At 41.9% G+C, this 17,291-nt stretch overlaps 1 protein-coding gene and 1 long non-coding RNA gene across 2 annotated transcripts in view; both read left to right on the top strand.

The window, feature by feature from the left end:
• The window catches only part of LOC110519431 (B-cell receptor CD22), an 87,445-nt gene that overhangs the window by 51,388 nt on the left and 18,766 nt on the right, over window positions 1-17,291 (top strand). The window lies entirely within an intron of this gene.
• Window positions 10,691-11,295, top strand: LOC118938181. The gene is made up of 3 exons (XR_005035433.1): window positions 10,691-10,783; window positions 10,877-10,916; window positions 11,038-11,295. It is a non-coding gene; the product is annotated as an uncharacterized LOC118938181 (long non-coding RNA).

Below are 17,291 nucleotides of genomic sequence, written 5' to 3'. Positions count from 1 at the left end.
CCCTATCCCCCCCCTCTCTCTCTCTCTACAGAGTATCCGTCCTGACTGTAACAGTGACACGTACACAGCTCTGAACATGAGGACCATGTCCCCTGACTACGACACTCTGAGAGTAAGTCTCTTTTAATGAATTTGGTTTGCTTATGAGTGTGTGTTTTATACAGTACTTGAATGTGTTTAGAGTAAATTATGGAAAGACTGGTGTTTCAAAGAACTCATGCATTTCCTCTCTCCCACCCTCTCCTTCTCTCCCTTCTCTCTCTTTCTCGCTCTCTCTCTTTCTGTTCACAGAGTGTCCATCCTGACCCTAACAGTGATACGTACACACCTCTGAACATGAAGACCAGGTCACCAGAGTATGACACCCTGGCAGTAAGTGTGTGTGTGTGTGTGTGTGTGTGTTTGTGCGCGCATGCGTGTGTGTGTGTGTGTGTGTGTGTGTGTGTGTGTGTGTGTGTGTGTGTGTGTGTGTGTGTGTGTGTGTGTGTGTGTGTGTGTGTGTGTGTGTGTGTGTTTGTGCGTATACAATGTTTAGTGGGAGTGCTACTTCAGTATGTCTTTTTTCAGAATGTGAGGGGAATCTCCCACTGAAGAGAAGCACCACAGAACCTGGACTGAAGAGAACAATCACAGATCCTGGACTGAAGAGAATCACCACAGAACCTGGACTGAAGAGAACCACCAACATTGAACCTGGACTGAAGAGAACAACCAACACTGAACCTGGACTGAAGAGAACAACCAACATTGAACCTGGACTGAAGAGAAGCATCACAGATCCTGGACTGAAGAGAACCACCAACATTGAACCTGGACTGAAGAGAAGCACCACAGATCCTGGACTGAAGAGAACCACCAACATTGAACCTGGACTGAAGAGAAGCACCACAGAACCTGGACTGAAGAGAACAATCACAGATCCTGGACTGAAGAGAATCACCACAGAACCTGGACTGAAGAGAACCACCAACATTGAACCTGGACTGAAGAGAACAACCAACACTGAACCTGGACTGAAGAGAACAACCAACATTGAACCTGGACTGAAGAGAAGCATCACAGATCCTGGACTGAAGAGAACCACTAACATTGAACCTGGACTGAAGAGAAGCACCACAGATCCTGGACTGAAGAGAACCACCACAGATCCTGGACTGAAGAGAACCACCACAGATCCTGGACTGAAGAGAACCACCAACATTGAACCTGGACTGAAAATGATCACCACACAACCTGGACCGAATGTTCCAATACAAAACGAGGCCTTACACCTCTATTCTATTGCTGCCATATCTGAAAGTTTTTACACACCATGAACTTTAACTTTTCAGTAAATACAGGAATATATATTTTGGAATGGAATATATTGATGATAAATGAGATGGGTTATATTTTGATGTAAATCTGTTTACTATCTTTAGTTTTAATTCTGATCTTTTGATGGGATTTTGTCATATACAGATGTTTTATAACATCAATAGTCCTACTTTCCTCAGCAACTAACATTAATAATACTGATAACAGCTTTTTAATATTTTTAGCTTTTGGGCCAAGTTTCTCCTGATGTGTTTAATAATTAACTTTGTATTGCTGTCAGATATTATTACTAATTTTATATTACGTAATACAATATTGTTCCGTCATGATATATTTTTTATTTTAAAATAAATGTAATCAGTCCGTTATTATAATTTCCAACATTTTGGTAGGCTATTTGTTAGTCAACTTGTCTATCATTTCTAAAGACATGCAGTGGCGACACGTCATTCAAGGCAGCTGAGGCAGAGCTAAATCTGTTTTCAGCCCCATGGTTAGCTTTTTCTGTTGCTTGTTTTGCATGTTTTGAAATTAATACGTGAAACATATCAGTTTGCAAATAAAGTTAATAAATAAATAAAGCATTGAGTTAATAAAGTCGCATTCAAACATGGTCTCTTTTTTTCCTTTCTTTAGTTAAGGCAGCTCCAAAATGCAGGTGTTGCAGCCTAGCTTAGTGCTTTCTGTGGTGGTGGGGCAGCCAGCATAAAATACGGGTTGGTAATGTTCTCTAGTTGTGCTGTGATTGGCTCAGTGTTCTGTCACTCATGGGGACACTACGTCACTGCAAAATCTAAGGGTAGAGCTTGAAATGTCAAGCCCCTTGGGTGCTGCCATAGAATTACATTAGAAATGCCCATCCAACAAGGCTCAAGGTCATTGGCTTAGACAAAATTACGTCAAATCGCGTTAAATCTACCGTAGCTTTGATTGGACTGATTGGACAAACTTTAAAAATCTTAGCTGGCAAGCTAGACAAGCAGTCATCATCATGCATCAAGTCGGCAATCTACTGACAAATCCTTATCAATCCTTGTCATATGAAATTATAGATAAAACGTATCAGTGCTCATTGGCCATTGGACATAAACATTACAAAACAAGTTGGAACAAATCACAAATTCAACAATTAGTGCTAAGGCAGCACTGCAGGCCCGGGTTTGATCCCGGACTGTTACAACCGGCTGTGACCGGGAGACCTATGAGGCGGAGCACAATTGTCCCAGGGTCATCTGGGTTAGGGGAGGGTTTAGCCGGCCAGGATGTCCTTGTCTCATCATGCTCTAGTAACTCCTTGTGGCCTGGCGCCTGCAAGAATGACGTCGGTCGTCAGTTAAACAGTGTTTCCTGCGACACATTGGTGCCTGCTGTTTGTCCTCCTGTCCAAGGGGTGGAGCTGGAGAGCACCAGGCTGGTGATCAGGTACCCAGACCGCTGGATGCAGAGAACCCCTCACTCTCCTCAGAAGACCAACCCTATAGGCCTCAACAACTCCTCAGCCTCCCAGTACGCCTCCACATGGTAAGGACATCCGGCTTTGAGGAGAATATTACTGTGAGGCTGAGAATACAATTGCATCTATGAACTCTGCAGCTCTGATGATCATTGTAGGAAGTAAAGTTTCATCCTTAAAATATATAATAATATAATAATATAATATAATTTCAAGATAAATCTTAATAATTATACTTTGGATTAGTACACTTTTGTTAATAATTACAGGTTTGTTTATAAAATCCCCAAGTATTAACAAGTATTACATTGATATTCTGTTTTCTTATCATAATAATATTCAGTTCATTAGAACATAATGTGTTCTCATATCATCCATATTTTATTTTAGGGAAACAGACCTCAGTTCTGACTGCAGCTGTAGGAATCACAGTGGCTCTGGGTCTCATCCTCTGTCACTCTGGCTTCAGGTGCGTTTTGAGGATGAGGATGTCCACTACGCTGCTGTGAAATTCAAACTCCCCAGTGCTGCCACCCAGTGAGCATATTCTGTATTAAGGTCATTCATATGCTGCTGTTTATTGTAGGAGATGTCATCAATAAGAAAAACAGTTGACCCTTTGAGACCACTATGAACCCAAACTATGAACCCAACAATGGACATCTCAGGACAGTTACTATGACATGTCTAAAATGGGGGAGTGACGTGATGATGGGTTTGAGGAACTGTTTTCTGTTCCAAATGGCACCCTATTCCCTATTTAGTGCACTACTTTAGACAGAGCCCTATAGGGTGCCACCATTTGGGACAATGTCTTTGTTTCATTATTGCTTCTCTCTCTTCAGCAGCACAAGCAGCTGAGGAGGACTCCTCTGTTCTCTACAGTACAGTCAACAAACCCAGAACCAAGAAGATCTGAATGCAACAAACCCAGAACCAAGAAGACCTGAACACAACAAACCCAGAACCAAGAAGACCTGAACACAACAAACACAGAAATAAGAAGACCTGAACAGAACAAGTTTAATTTGTTTATATGGGCTATAAGTAAAGGAGTGTTAATTGCTTTTGCAGTATTTTTTCCCCCCGAAAAATTATGGATATTTTTTTTCAAAAAAGGGGAAGTGAAATTTAAAATCAAATAGCTAAATGGTCCACGGTATGACCACCTTAAAACAATTCCATATGTCAACTAGTAGAATAACCCTCCAAACCCCCCCAGACTTTTAGAGGTTCAGAAACCCAGTGTCAGAGGGAGCAATGACCAGCACCTAAACACATACATCAAATCAAATCTAATTGTATTTGTCAAGTTTGAAATGGTTAAGGACACGCTCTTAAGCAACAATGCAGTTGTTTATATGTAAGAAAATATTAGATTTCTTTAAATAAAAAATGCTAAAAAATAACTATATAAATCACACAATAACATTTCAATAACGAAGCAGCAATAAACATTTACATGAAAGATTCAATGGGACACAATAATCCCAGACAGACAGACAGACAGACAGACAGACAGACAGACTTAGCTATATGCATGTCAGGGTCCACTTTGGGTCCATTGCTCTGAAGATCAGTGAGCTGAAAACATCTCTTTCACACAAGCACACACTGGAAGCTCAGAGCAGCTTGCCTTGGCATAATGACAGCTCACTGTTGTCTGTTGTTTCTAGCTAGCTAATGTTGATAGCTAAATCTTAGCTAGCTAGCTAGCTCACAAGCTAACTATGGGGTCTTGCTGTAATTCAGAGGCAGCGCATCATATTGTTCACAATCCAGTACATTCAGAGTAGCTGTGTGATGCACAAAAATACTTGTTTATCGCTGAATAACAGCATCTTCATGTAGCTAACAAGCTAGTTGAGATCACTAGTTCACTCAATACAACCGCCAGTTCAACATAAGTCCCAATAACAGTATTTTTACGTGCGTGACTGTTTTATTCTATATATATTTTTGACATTTTCTACCTTCTATTTTAGATATTTTCATCCGACTAGTAGGGACATATGAAGCCTGGAGGCTGCAGTAATGTTGAGATGTCAGTAGGGAGAGCTCTAGTCTAGAACACTGGTACCAAAGATACTCCCCTTTCATCTGTTCTGGAATCTTCAGTACCATCTGATGAGGAGTGATGGGAATGGGTCACATTTTGTCTCTTGTAAAACATGTAGGTCCACTCCTCAAATAAAGAAATGTAACTACAGTATTCTGACTTTAGCACATTTTCTATTTAGATACAGTAACATCCCTTATGTGACATGTTGTTCCTGCATGTTAATGCCCTGACTAGGCTACTTTAAAATGTGTCAACCACAGAATTCACACCGGCTACGCCTGCTTCTACTAACACTTACAGTAGATTACTTCTTGTTTCCACACAGTGACAGTAAGTTGACTAACTGTACAAGACCTCTCCTCTTCACTTCACTCTGTAAGTACACTTGACAATATCTTGAAATATAGTTTTAGTTTTGATGTTTTTAGCCAAACATCACATGACTTCCTGTATCTTTGTACTTGTTGGTTTATTTTGAATTGTGTTTTGGTTGTTACATCAGGGCCTGTATTCATAAAGTGTCTCAGATGGTCCATATAATTATGATCTAAAAGGATAAACTGATCCCAGATCAGCTCTCCTACTCTGATACACTTTGTGAATACTGACCCTGGACTGTGGTTTCATGTGTTTAGTTCAGTTTATTCATTTACATGTTTACAACATGATCAGTAGAGTTTACCAGTAACACCCAGATCTCCATTCAATAGGGTCATGTTCACTGTCATAGTATAACAGGGTCAAGTAAAACTGTGTGTGTGTGTGTGTGTGTGTGTGTGTGTACGTGTGTACGTGTGTACGTGTGTGTGTGTGTACGTGTGTGTGTGTACGTGTGTACGTGTGTACGTGTGTACGTGTGTGTGTGTGTGTGTGTGTGTGTGTGTGTGTGTGTGTGTGTGTTAAAATGCATTTTGACATATTAATCTGATTGGTGGATTTACAGTCACAATCAATATGATTGGCCCCCTTGACAAATACTGAGCTATATTGTATGCTACAAAAGATGGGAAGTCCATTGTACATGTTGTTTCACATGAAGACTTTATGCTATTTTAAGAGCTCTGAGAGCAACAGAGGGACAGTAAGAGTGAGAGTGATGAGTTGATATACTTATTTTCCACCATAATTTGCAAATAAATTCATAAAAAATCCTACAATGTGATTTTCTGGATTTTGTTTCTCATTTTGTCTGTCATAGTTGAAGTGTACCTATGATGACAATTACAGGCCTCTCTCATCTTTTTAAGTGGGAGAACTTGCACAATTGGTGGCTGACTAAATACTTTTTTGCCCCACTGTATGGATAACAGGCTACATTAGACTATATATTGATAACAGGCTACATTAGACTATATATTGATAACAGGTTACATTAGACTATATATGGATAACAGGCTACATTAGACTATATATGGATAACAGGCTACATTAGACTATATATGGATAACAGGCTACATTAGACTATATATGGATAACAGGCTACATTAGACTATATATGGATAACAGGTTACATTAGACTATATATGGATAACAGGCTACATCAGACTATATATTGATAACAGGCTACATTATACTATATATGGATAACAGGCTACATTAGACTATATATGGATAACATGCTACATTAGACTATATATGGATAACAGGCTGCATTAGACTATATATGGATAACATGCTATATTAGACTATATATGGATATCAGGCTACATTAGACTATATATGGATAACAGGTTACATTAGAATATATATGGATAACAGGCTACATTAGACTATATATGGATAACAGGCTATATTAGACTATATATGGATAACAGGCTACATTAGACTGTATATGGATAGTCTGATTATTTTACAGTTTGTGATGTTGATATTAGCCCAACAGTATTAAGGTCATTATTATTAGGATGGTGCAGTAATGTTGAGATGCCAGTAGGAGGAGCTCTAGTCTAGAACACTGGAACCTTCAGTACCACATTGATGCAGCTGATGAGGAGAGTAAATTGAATGTGTTTGTAGAATATAATGAATGACATCATGGAACTGACCAAATGTAAATGGGACTTTGACCTGTTCCATGTAGAACTCAGAGGGACAAGGCAACACATTCTAAGATATTATAAACATTCCATATAGAATAGTCAACATATTGTTAACATGTTTCTTTATTTATATACACGTGGAAATGGGGGACATTTTGTCCATTATAGAAATGTTGGGCCCATTTTAATACAGTAACCTCCCTTTTCTGATGTACTGTTCTGGTCTTCATGCATGTTAAGGACTTAAAGAGTAAAGGAAAGGACTTTTCTGTATCATCTACTTTAAATATGTATCAACCACAGAACTGACACTTACTAGCAGTTCCCACTCAATACCAGTAAGTTAACTCACTGTACAAGACCTCTCCCCTTCACTTCACTCTGTAAGTACTCTTGACAATATCTGTCACGTTCTGACCTTTATTTCCTTTGTTTTGTCATTATTTAGTATGGTCAGGGCGTGAGTTGGGGTTGTCAGGGCGTGAGTTGTGGTGGTCAGGGCGTGAGTTGGGGTGATCAGGGCGTGAGTTGGGGTGGTCAGGGCGTGAGTTGGGGTGTTCTGGGCGTGAGTTGGGGTGGTCAGGATGTGAGTTGGGGTGGTCAGGGCGTGAGTTGGGGTGGTCAGGATGTGAGTTGGGGTGGTCAGGGCGTGAGTTGGGGTGGTCAGGATGTGAGTTGGGGTGGTCAGGGCGTGAGTTGGGGTGGTCAGGGCGTGAGTTGGGGTGGGCAGTCTATGTTTGTTTTTCTATGATTTTGGGGATTTCTATGTTTCGGCCTAGTATGGTTCTCAATCAGAGGCAGGTGTCAGTAGTTGTCTCTGTTTGAGAATCATACTTAGGTAGCCTGGGTTTCACTGTTTGTTTGTGGGTGATTGTCTATGTTAGTTGCTTGTGTCAGCACAGTTCTTATGATAGCGTCACGGTTGTTATTTGTTTATTGTTTTAGTACAGTTTACTTTGTGCTTTTTGTCATCTATTAAATGATGCATTCACACCACGCTGCGCTTTGGTCCACTTCTTACGACGATCGTGACATATCTTGAAATATAGTTTATTTGTTTTTAGTCATATAGTGCTGTGTGTCTGTGCGTGCGTCATTGCTGTTTATCCTCACAGCTTGGGGATAGGTACTATGATTGAACCTGGTTGTCACGTCATCTAGGAGTAGTGGGTTTGGAGTCAGAGAGCAGAGGCTTCGGACAATCGGATTTTAGTCCGGTACAAACGGTCAAAACACAGGACCCAAACACAGGGCCCAAACACAGGACCCAAACACAGGACCCAAACACAGGACCCAAACACAGGACCCAAACACAGGGCCCAAACACAGGACCCAAACACAGGGCCCAAACACAGGACCCAAACACAGGGCCCAAACACAGGACCCAAACACAGGACCAAAACACAGGACCCAAACACAGGACCCAAACACAGGACCCAAACACAGGGCCCAAACACAGGACCCAAACACAGGGCCCAAACACAGGGCCCAAACACAGGACCCAAACACAGGGCCCAAACACAGGGCCCAAACACAGGACCCAAACAGTCTGGAGAAAATAAAGTACAAATGCACAAACTAACAGAGGATCCCGCACAAACATAGTCGGGCCTAACAGCCTTAAATAGACATAAATCAAGAAACAAAATAAGAGACAGGTGCAACCAATAAGACCAAACAAACAGAAAGGAAAAGGGGATCGGTGACGGCTAGTAGACCGGCGACGACGAACGCTGAGCGCCGCCCGAACAGGCAGGGGAGCCACCTTCAGTGGGAGTCGTGACCCTGGTGGTCAGTCTTTAGTCACTGGCTGTTGAGCCGCACAGCTTGGGGATAGGTGCTTGAGGATAGGTGCTATCATTGAACCTGGTGGTCATTCTTTAGGCTGCTGTACAGCTTGAGGATAGGTGCTATCATTGAACCTGGTGGTCATTCTTTAGTCACTGGCTGTTTAGCCTCAGCTTGAGGATAGGTGCTATCATTGAACCTGGTGGTCAGTCTTTAGGCTGCTGTACAGCTTGACGGACCGTAGAGGATTGAACATTTATCCTCCTATCCTCCTATATTTGGGGTTCTGAGAATAAAACAGTAATGAGGCCCTGTACCCCATTTACAGTTTATACTTCAATGTATCAGGTGGAGTTATTCACCAGCTATAGAGTGAGTTGTTGTTTATGTTTCTAATACTGCAGGGTGGGAGATGCAACAATGGCCTTGAGAACAGCAGGAAGTGTGTTGGTGGTCTTTCTCTGGTCTGTAGCAGGTATGGTCTCATTCTTATCTTTTGGTTGCTCTGTTTATCAGTCTACAGACATTTCTAAAAGCATAACCATTTTTATGTTCTACTGTCGACACATTCGGCATCTCCACTTCACTTTAAACAGTTATCTTTCACACCTCACTGAATGATGCTTATCTGTGGTTTCCATTCACACTCAACTCAGCAACTATGGAAACAAAGTGTTAGTGTGAGTCACAAGACCTTGAACTTAATGTAACATCCTTGTGATGTCTAACTGTGTTTCAGTTGTACTGGGGCAGAATGTCTGGAGTGTTACATACACCACTCAGAGTATCTGCACCTTGAAGGGGTCAACAGTGGAGCTGTCCTGCTCTTACACATATCCCAGTGGTACAGTCACAACAACCTTGTGGTTCACTAAAGTTTATGATGTGGAGAATTATGTGAGTCTGTTAGATGACCCAGACTACAAAGGACGTGTGACGTACCGTAGTGATAGGACGAATGGCCACACCCTGACAATCACAAACCTGAGAGAGAGTGACTCAGCTACATACAAGTTCAGATTATTAACAGATCAAACAAGAGGGAAATATTTTGGGAGCCCTGGAGTTACTTTGTCTGTTACAGGTACAGTGATATTATATATATAATGCTAATCTGTTTAATTGGTTCTGGAAAATTGTGTTGATTTGTATTGAAATAATATAATTAATATGTAAGTATGTGTAAAATAGGAATGTCTGAATTAATAATTTGAGAACGTCCACTCCTGCCTCATTTGAACTAGACAACAGGTCATTGATGGATTTAATGTTGTTATCTACTCCAGACCTGCAGGTGAAGGTGATCACTACATTGTTGTCAACGACACTGACCTGTAGCACCACCTGTACTATGACTGACAACCCCACCTACATCTGGTACAGGAACAGTAAGATTGTACAAGAGGACTCCTCCCCCTCGTACTCAGTCTACTTTAAAACTGAAGACAGCTTCTACTGTGCTGTAAAAGGCATCAATTCTCCTGCAGTGTGTGAGTGTGACTAAATACACTTTTAAAGTCAAAATCATCCAATACATCATTGGTCAGTGTTGATGTTTAGTGAAACAGACATGAGATAGAGCTACTATTCCATTTAGATTAATGGTGGTTGATTTTACAGTTCTAAATACTGACACCATTTCATAATGAGAAGACTAACTTTCACGATGTTATCCAGACGGCCCAAAGAACACCTCAGTGTCAGTCAGTCCCTCTGGTGAAATAGTGGAGGGCAGTTCAGTGACTCTGACCTGCAGCAGTGATGCCAACCCACCTGTGGACAAATACACCTGGTACAAGATAACATATAAGAAAATGTCAATGAGACATTCTGGACAGAGTTACACCATCCATAACATCAGCTCTGAGGACAGAGAGGGATACTACTGTGAGGCTCTGAACATTATAGGGAGAGAACATATCCCTGTCCATATTAATGTTACATGTAAGTATGACACATTCTGTCCATTGTTGGTGCTCTGTCATTTTACAGATTTCATTCTGACATCATGCATTAATTAACCCATGACCCTGCAGCAGTGTTCCCCTGGGTTCCTGTGGTGGGGGTGGGGGCTGTCCTGACTGCTGGAGCTCTGCTACTCACCATCTACTGCACTCTGAAGAGGTGACTCTTTCATTTACATATACTGTATTAGTAACATATCAACTTCCACTAGAGGTCAGAAGAGAGCAGAACTCACTCTGTCCCTCATTACAGGAGATCCACAGGAGGAAGTGATACCACAGCAGACACACAGGTAATAATGTCAACAACCAAAGTTATTTCAATCCTAATACCATTGACAGTAAGCAAATTAATTTACATAAAAATGTTGGAGGAAGGGGTTCGTAAAGTGCTCATTCATTGTCTTCTTTCAGAATGTGAGAGACTCTCCCAGTGACACAGCCCCTCAGATAGATGCTGAGCCCTCCGATTATGAGAACTGGAGCAAACCACCACAGGACCTGGACAGTGACACAGACCCTCAAATAGATGCTGAGCCCTCTGATTATGAGAACTGGAGAGAACCACAAAAGAACCTGGACTGAAGAGAACCATAAAAGAACCTGGACTGAAGAGAACCACCACAGAATTTGGACTGAAGAGAACCAAAACAGAACCTGGACTGAAGAGAACCACCGTAGAAACTGGACTGAAGAGAACCACCACAGAACCTGGACTGAAGAGAACCACCACAGAACTTGGACTGAAGAGACCCACCACAGAACCTGGACTGAAGAGAACCAAAACAGAACCTGGACTGAAGAGAACCACCACAGAACCTGGACTGAAGAGAACCACCACAGAACCTGGACTGAAGAGAACCAAAACAGAACCTGGACTGAAGAGAACCAAAACAGAACCTGGACTGAAGAGAACCAAAACAGAACCTGGACTGAAGAGCAACAGCATCAAACCAAAGCTAGGCCTCACAATGTTATTCTCTTACTATCATAATGCTTTATAGTCTAGAAGGTTTGAGACAATGACCTTTAACTTCTGAGTAAATGCTGGAATTTAGATTGTTCTCCTAATGATAAATACAGTATGTGTCTAGATGATCAATACAGTATGTGTCTAGATGATCAATACAGTATGTATATCGATGATCAATACAGTATGTATATCGATGATCAATACAGTATGTATATAGATTATCAATACAGTATGTGTCTAGATGATCAATACAGTATGTGTCTAGATGATCAATACAGTATGTGTCTAGATGATCAATACAGTATGTGTCTAGATGATCAATACAGTATGTATATCGATGATCAATACAGTATGTGTCTAGATGATCAATACAGTATGTATATAGATGATCAATACAGTATGTGTATAGATGATCAATACAGTATGTATCTAGATGATCAATGGGATAGATTGTGCTTCGGCTATTTTTCTATGAGATTTTTCATTTCCAGATTTGATTACATTTCACATAGAACTACTTGTAACTCTTTATTAGCAAATGAATAGTGTGAGTCTTGGCGATATAGGCTCTGCTCCTTCAGGGTAGCAGTAAACTATACCACTCCTACAGCAGGAACACAGAACCTAACAGGTGGAGGCTGGGGTGGGAGGAGCTACTCTCCTGCTCATGATCAGAAAACATTGCTTCTCACTCACTGTATAGCCACATGGTTGAGGCTACTTCCTCCTTGTATGGATGAGGGAGAATTCTCCATGATGGTTCACGGAGCGCACTGACTCAGCTCAAAAGCTGATATTGGGAACAAACAAGTAGGCAGTATGATAGGTTACTCTCGATGCTATTTCTACTTTGCTAGTTTGTAGCCGGCTATTGACTGACAACAGAGCAGCAACATCGTTGATCCTCACAACCAATCACATCACCGCAGCAGCCAAACATTGTAACATGAGCATATTGAACAATGCGGGTGAGGTTCAAACACAGCTAGCGAGCACTTACAAAGAACACATTATATCAGACATCAGCAGCATAGTGAGAAACAGCTAGTGAGCACTTACAAAGAACACATTATATCAGACATCAGCAGCATAGTGAGAAACAGCTAGTGAGCACTTACAAAGAACACATTATATCAGACATCAGCAGCATAGTGAGAAACAGCTAGTGAGCACTTACAAAGAACACATTATATCAGACATCAGCAGCATAGTGAGAAACAGCTAGTGAGCACTTACAAAGAACACATTATATCAGACATCAGCAGCATAGTGAGAAACAGCTAGTGAGCACTTACAAAGAACACATTATATCAGACATCAGCAGCATAGTGAGAAACAGCTAGTGAGCACTTACAAAGAACACATTATATCAGACATCAGCAGCATAGTGAGAAACAGCTAGTGAGCACTTACAAAGAACACATTATATCAGACATCAGCAGCATAGTGAGAAACAGCTAGCGAGCACTTACAAAGAACACATTATATCAGACATCAGCAGCATAGTGAGAAACAGCTAGTGAGCACTTACAAAGAACACATTATATCAGACATCAGCAGCATAGTGAGAAACAGCTAGTGAGCACTTACAAAGAACACATTATATCAGACATCAGCAGCATAGTGAGAAACAGCTAGTGAGCACTTACAAAGAACACATTATATCAGACATCAGCAGCATAGTGAGAAACAGCTAGTGAGCACTTACAAAGAACACATTATATCAGACATCAGCAGCATAGTGAGAAACAGCTAGCGAGCACTTACAAAGAACACATTATATCAGACATCAGCAGCATAGTGAGAAACAGCTAGTGAGCACTTACAAAGAACACATTATATCAGACATCAGCAGCATAGTGAGAAACAGCTAGTGAGCACTTACAAAGAACACATTATATCAGACATCAGCAGCATAGTGAGAAACAGCTAGTGAGCACTTACAAAGAACGCATTATATCAGACATCAGCAGCATAGTGAGAAACAGCTAGTGAGCACTTACAAAGAACACATTATATCAGACATCAGCAGCATAGTGAGAAACAGCTAGTGAGCACTTACAAAGAACACATTATATCAGACATCAGCAGCATAGTGAGAAACAGCTAGTGAGCACTTACAAAGAACACATTATATCAGACATCAGCAGCATAGTGAGAAACAGCTAGTGAGCACTTACAAAGAACGCATTATATCAGACATCAGCAGCATAGTGAGAAACAGCTAGCGAGCACTTACAAAGAACACATTATATCAGACATCAGCAGCATAGTGAGAAACAGCTAGCGAGCACTTACAAAGAACACATTATATCAGACATCAGCAGCATAGTGAGAAACAGCTAGCGAGCACTTACAAAGAACACATTATATCAGACATCAGCAGCATAGTGAGAAACAGCTAGTGAGCACTTACAAAGAACACATTATATCAGACATCAGCAGCATAGTGAGAAACAGCTAGCGAGCACTTACAAAGAACACATTATATCAGACATCAGCAGCATAGTGAGAAACAGCTAGTGAGCACTTACAAAGAACACATTATATCAGACATCAGCAGCATAGTGAGAAACAGCTAGTTACAGCAGCAGAGTCAACAGAGGACAAGAAGCCAGAGTAGAGTAACAGTAACAGAGTCAACGGAGGACAAGAAGCCAGAGTAGAGTAACAGTAACAGCAGCAGAGTCAACAGAGGACAAGAAGCCAGAGTAGAGTAACAGTAGCAGAGTCAACGGAGGACAAGAAGCCAGAGTAGAGTAACAGTAGCAGAGTCAACGGAGGACAAGAAGCCAGAGTAGAGTAACAGTAGCAGAGTCAACGGAGGACAAGAAGCCAGAGTAGAGTAACAGTAACAGCAGCAGAGTCAACAGAGGACAAGAAGCCAGAGTAGAGTAACAGTAGCAGAGTCAACGGAGGACAAGAAGCCAGAGTAGAGTAACAGTAACAGCAGCAGAGTCAACAGAGGACAAGAAGCCAGAGTAGAGTAACAGTAGCAGAGTCAACGGAGGACAAGAAGCCAGAGTAGAGTAACAGTAGCAGAGTCAACGGAGGACAAGAAGCCAGAGTAGAGTAACAGTAACAGCAGCAGAGTCAACAGAGGACAAGAAGCCAGAGTAGAGTAACAGTAGCAGCAGCAGAGTCAACGGAGGACAAGAAGCCAGAGTAGAGTAACAGTAGCAGAGTCAACGGAGGACAAGAAGCCAGAGTAGAGTAACAGTAGCAGAGTCAACGGAGGACAAGAAGCCATAGTAGAGTAACAGTAACAGAGTCAACAGAGGACAAGAAGCCAGAGTAGAGTAACAGCAGCAGAGTCAACAGAGGACAAGAAGCCAGAGTAGAGTAACAGTAGCAGAGTCAACAGAGGACAAGAAGCCATAGTAGAGTAACAGTAACAGAGTCAACGGAGGACAAGAAGCCAGAGTAGAGTAACAGTAACAGAGTCAACAGAGGACAAGAAGCCAGAGTAGAGTAACAGCAGCAGAGTCAATGGAGGACAAGAAGCCAGAGTAGAGTAACAGTAGCAGAGTCAACAGAGGACAAGAAGCCAGAGTAGAGTAACAGTAGCAGAGTCAACAGAGGACAAGAAGCCAGAGTAGAGTAACAGTAGCAGAGTCAACGGAGGACAAGAAGCCAGAGTAGAGTAACAGTAGCAGAGTCAACGGAGGACAAGAAGCCAGAGTAGAGTAACAGTAGCAGAGTCAACGGAGGACAAGAAGCCAGAGTAGAGTAACAGTAGCAGAGTCAACAGAGGACAAGAAGCCAGAGTAGAGTAACAGTAGCAGAGTCAACGGAGGACAAGAAGCCAGAGTAGAGTAACAGTAGCAGCAGCAGAGTCAACGGAGGACAAGAAGCCAGAGTAGAGTAACAGTAGCAGCAGCAGAGTCAACGGAGGACAAGAAGCCAGAGTAGAGTAACAGTAGCAGAGTCAACAGAGGACAAGAAGCCAGAGTAGAGTAACAGTAGCAGAGTCAACGGAGGACAAGAAGCCAGAGTAGAGTAACAGTAGCAGAGTCAACGGAGGACAAGAAGCCAGAGTAGAGTAACAATAGCAGCAGCAGCAGAATGATGTGAGATCAGACCCGGTCAGTTTAATAGACCACAGAATAAGATGGTGGTGAATGATACTAGTCTCTAATTGGACACTCAGGTTTCCTTCCTGAACTGGCCTACTGTTCTTGTGTACTTATCTGTTTACTATCTGTAGATTGTATTGCTTATCTTTTCTATTGGATTTTGCCAAATCCTGATTTTTTTAACATATAAAGTATTGTCTTGTCTTAGTGACACAAAAATGAATAATATTGACAAGAGATTTTAAATATTTGTATCTCTGGAGTTGTTCCTGATGTGTTAAAATATGTTTTACTTTGTATTGCTGTCAGTCATTACTGGTCATTTTATATTTTATATTATGTAATACCATATTGTTCAGTGTCATGATATTGCTTGTTTCATTATCACATAATTAATAATGACGTATTTTAGATACATTGAACACAGTATAAGCATCATGTTGTAAATAAGCTCAAAGGTAGACAATAAAAAGACAACAAATAAATGGATAATTTTGTTAATTTACATCTATTCATAACTACATCCATTCAGCTTGTTTCTTGTATTTCTGCCCATTGGGACACACACACACACACACACACACACACACACACACACACACACACACACACACACACACACACACACACACACACACACACACACACACACACACACACACACACACACACACACACACACACACACACACACACACACACACACACACACGTCTAGATCTTGCCAGATTCTTTCCCAGTAGTTCAGACATTGTATGGGTGTGTTCTTGTTTCTTGTGGATGCCTATGTGTGTGATAGGGGTATGTTGCTCCCTAGACTATTGAATGAGAACTCAAATGTAAGTTGTCAAACAGATTTTCTAGGTGGCAAAAGATCTGGACTATTTCTCCTTTGATCTCATTTCTTGTATTTCTTTGGGAATGGTTTGTCCTCCTAATGGTGTCTGGAGCTCTACCCCTCTGCCCTATCAGATGCTCAGAAGTCCATCCAGCTCTCTACTGTGAAAATGGAAATTGCTGCGTGTGTGTGTGTGTGTGTGTATGTGTGTGTCTGTCGGTGAAATCTGACTCTCAATCTCTTTGCTCTCTCCCCACTCATCTTATCTCCCCTCTCTCCCCCCTCCTCCCATCCCTCCCCTCTACCTCCTCTCACCCCCCCTCCTCCCATCCCTCCCCTCTTCCAGCTGTATGGTGAGGCAGAAAGGGCCATGGATCAGGTGTTAAAGCTAGATCAGGACTGAGATGAGTCCTCCACTGAGGTCTTCAACTGCAAGGTCCTGCAGATCATGATGAGGGGAGACAGGGGTCAGGCTCCGGCCTAATGGAGTTGGTGGTAGTAGAGTTGGATAACTCAATGTGTCCGAAGTTGAGGTTTGGTTTTCTGTCTCTCCTCCCTCTCAGGACTCCAGTGGTGGACCTCTCCTCTCCTTCCCACTGGACTCCAGTGGTGGACCTCTCCTCTCCTTCCCACTGGACTCCAGTGGTGGACCTCTCCTCTCCTTCCCACTGGACTCCAGTGGTGGACCTCTCCTCCCCTCATGACTCCAGTGGTGGACCTCTCCTCTCCTCATGACTCCAGTGGTGGACTCACCTCTCCTCTGGACTCCAGTGGTGGACCT

This window comes from Oncorhynchus mykiss, chromosome 13 (assembly GCF_013265735.2).
Source record: "Oncorhynchus mykiss isolate Arlee chromosome 13, USDA_OmykA_1.1, whole genome shotgun sequence".
Classification (NCBI taxonomy): domain Eukaryota; kingdom Metazoa; phylum Chordata; class Actinopteri; order Salmoniformes; family Salmonidae; genus Oncorhynchus; species Oncorhynchus mykiss.
The sequence above is the reverse complement of the archived record's forward strand: the minus strand, read 5'-3'. Positions and strand labels throughout refer to the sequence as shown.